The sequence below is a fragment of the Arachis ipaensis genome, chromosome B1, assembly GCF_059453495.1.
Source record: "Arachis ipaensis isolate K30076 ecotype BB chromosome B1, ASM5945349v1, whole genome shotgun sequence".
NCBI lineage: Eukaryota > Viridiplantae > Streptophyta > Magnoliopsida > Fabales > Fabaceae > Arachis > Arachis ipaensis.
The window spans coordinates 68370634-68374364 of NC_142436.1; the positions used below are offsets into that span (position 1 = coordinate 68370634).

Below are 3731 nucleotides of genomic sequence, written 5' to 3' on the forward strand. Positions count from 1 at the left end.
TGATTTCCCTGATTATCTCTGCCTCCTCTGTCATTATTGTCCCTCCAATTCTGGTTTGAATTGTCCTGCCATCCATGGTTATTATTTCCACTTTGATTGTACCCTTGGTTGGGGCGGTCATAGAAGTTGTGAGTGGATGCCACCATGTTGTCTTCTTGTTGGAGTTGCGGGCGTTCATCGGTGTAATGGCTATAATCAGAACATATTCCGCAAATTCTTTGTGGGACTAATTGTTGGTTTTGCTGTGGTGGAGGAGGTTGCGCTTGCTGAGCTTGTTGATTCAACTGCATTTGTTTCAGCAAGTTGGTCATTTCATAGATGCCTTGAGTTAGAGCAGCAGTCTCTCTGCTGGAAGATAGTTTTGCAACAGCTTTTGAACGGCCTTGCTTTTGTCTGTGGTTCCTAGTGGATTCAGCTAAATCACTGATCAATTGCCAAGCTTCATCAGTGGTTTTGTACTTCTTCATAGACCCATTGCTGGCACTTTCCAGTATGGTCTTATCTTGGGGCCTCATACCCTGTGTAATATAGTTGAGTAGCACGATCTTGTCAATCATGTGGTGGGGGCATGCTTCCAGAAGATTATTGAAGCGCTCCCAGTATTCAAAGAGAGTCTCATTGTCATCCTGAACAATTACGGAGATATCCTTCCTTAGCTTATCAGTAACTTCAGATGAAAAGAATTTCTCCAGAAACTCCTTTCTGAGTGTATCCCAGTTGGATACATTTGCTAGAGGTTGAGTGTAGTACCACTCTCTTGCTTTTCCTTCAAGAGAAAATGGAAAAGCTTTCAGCAAAATTGAAGTTTCCCAACGAGTTACAGGAAAGTGTGCTATCTTATTAATCAGATGTTCCAAGAAGTTGAGCTAAGTAAATTGGAATGTAAATTGAGGAAAGTTAAATAATATGAATAAAAGCCTTGACTGGGAGTTGATTGGTTGGAATTTCTATTATTGGTGGAGTGATTGTAAGATTAATTTATAATTAATGGTTGTTCTGTTTGGTTATCCTTTACTAAGTAAGGGAAAGTCAAACAAGCTGGAATGCCAGATCTGTTCACAAGTTGCAACCCACTTAGTTCAAAGGGGTTGGCGTTGGTGACAGGATAGCAATCCAACATTTAACCCAATTACAAATTTTTCTTTCAATCCTTCCAACTCAAGAATTCCTTTTAATCTACTCCCCATCAAGTGAGAAAACTACTCACGCATTGTACATAAAGAATCCATAGCACATGAAAGGGAATTAAAAGAAGACATGATTATTGGAGTTGAAATTGAATTAAAAAGAAATAATTCTTGCATTAATTAATCATAAAAGTATTCAAATAACAAAATTGAACAAAACAAGGAACATGGAAGAATGAAACCAAGTTAAGAAAACAATCTAGAATGATGAAGTCTTGATGAGGAAAAATAACTCTTCTCAATGTTCCAATGCTAAGACCAATTAAAATTCTAAAATCTAGAGAGAAAAACCTAAGAGAGTAAAAACTAGATCTCAAACTCTCTCTCAATGAATGTGTTATTTGTTTCTGCATGTTCTCTGACTCTAGTCTGCTGTTCCGGGCCAAAAACTGGGTCAAAATAGGGTCCAAAATCGCCCCCAACAAATTCTACAGATTATACAGATCGCACATGTCACGCGATCGCGTCATCCATGCGAACGCGTCATTCGCGCTTTTCCTCGCCACGCGTTCGCGTCGTCCACGCTACCGCGTCGCCAGAGCTTTTCCAATCCGAGCGGCCGCGTGAGCCATGCGGCCGCGTTGCTGCGATTTGCTCTCCTTCGCGCGGTCGCGTGAGCCATGCGACTGCATCACTTCTCGCTGGTTATCTCCTCAAATTCTTATGTTCCTTCCATTTTTGCTAGCTTCCTTTCCAATCTCTAACTCATTTATGCCCTGTAAAGTCTGAAACACTCAACACATAGATCATGGCATCGAATAGAATAAAGGAGAATTAAAAGTAAATAATTAAAGTCTCTAGGAAGCAGTTTTCAAACATGTAATAAATTCAGGAAGGAAATCTAAATGCATGCTAATTTAATGAATAAGTGGGTAAGGATCATGATAAAACCACACAATTAAACACAATATAAACCATAAAATAGTGGTTTATCAGGTTGCTAGCATAAATCTTATGTCCATGACCATGATGAGAAGGATGAAGATTGAGGAAGCCAAGCCAACAAGAATGGCACTCCAATTGGCTGACAAAACATTAAAGTTTCCACATGGAGTGGTGGAAGACTTGCTAGTGAAAGTATAAGAGTTCATCTTTCCTGCTAATTTCGTTGTGCTGGACATGGAAGAAGAGGTCAACACCTTGATTATCCTAGGATGACCATTCCTAGCTACTGCTGGAGCCATCATCGATGTGCAAAAAGGGAAACTAGTCTTGAGGTTGCATAAAGAGAAAATGGTCTTCAATGTCTTCAAAGCAATGAGTTACCCCAAGGAATCCATAGGAGAATGCATGCTGGTAGACACCATGGAACAAATAGTTCAAGAAGTCTTGGAAGAAGAACAATGTGGAGAAACCATTGAGCTGGAACAAGCACCAGATGGAGAATCACCACAAGCAACCATGAAAAACTCAATCATGCCAACCATTACAAGCAACAAAGATGCAGAGCCACTAAAACTAGAACTGAAAGCACTACCACCCAGCTTGAAGTATGCATATCTGGATGCTAACAACACCCAACCAGTGATCATAAATTCAAGTCTGAGTAAGGAACAAGAAGAAGAGCTCATCCAAGTGCTGAGACAACACAAGGATGCCATAGGCTGGACACTTGCAGATTTGAAAGGGATCAGTCCTTCAATGTGTATGCATAAGATCTTGCTTGAAGAAGATGCCAAACCTTCAAGACAACAACAAAGGAGGCTGAACCCAACTATTAATGAAGTGGTTCAGAAAGAAGTGTTGAAACTATGGCAAGCAGGGGTGATATACCCTATCTCAGACAACCCTTGGGTAAGCCCAGTGCAAGTAGTCCCTAAGAAGGGAGGGATCACTGTTGTGGCAAATGAGAAGAATGAATTGATACTGGTGCACGAAATTGTGATCAACAACAATGGCGCCAAAGACTTGGTGCTCTCAAACGTGAATCACACTTCTTTGTCACAACTTCGCACAACTAACCAGCAAGTGTACTGGGTCGTCCAAGTAATAAACCTTACGTGAGTAAGGGTCGATCCCACGGAGATTGTCGGCTTGAAGCAAATGGTTATAGAGTTATAATAATTAAAAGACAAATAAAACGTAAAATAAAGATAGAGATACTTATGTAATTCATTGGTGAGAATTTCAGATAAGCGTATAGAGATGCTTTTGTTCCTCCTGAACCTCTGCTTTCCTGCTGTCTTCATCCAATCCTTCATACTCCTTTCCATGGCAAGCTTTATGTTGGGCATCACTGATAAACCACTATTTTATGGTTTATAATGTGTTTAATTGTGTGGTTTTATCATGATCTTTACCCACTTATTCATATAATTAGCATGCATTTATATTTCCTTCCTAAAATTATTACACGATTGAAAACTTGCTTCCTAGAGACTTTTAATTATGTATTTTAATTCTCATTTATTCCATTCGATGCCGTGATCTGTGTATTAAGTGTTTCAGGCTTTATAGGGCACGAATGAGTTGGAGATTGGAAAGGAAGCTTGCAAAAATGGAAGGAACACAAGAAATTAAGGAGATGACCAGCGAGAAGTGATG

At 39.9% G+C, this 3731-nt stretch overlaps 1 non-coding gene across 1 annotated transcript; it reads left to right on the forward strand.

The window, feature by feature from the left end:
• The first annotated feature begins 551 nt into the window (after positions 1-551).
• On the forward strand, positions 552-659 carry LOC148576927 (small nucleolar RNA R71). The gene has a single exon (XR_015903933.1). It is a non-coding gene; the product is annotated as a small nucleolar RNA R71 (small nucleolar RNA).
• The last annotated feature ends 3072 nt before the right edge of the window (positions 660-3731 follow it).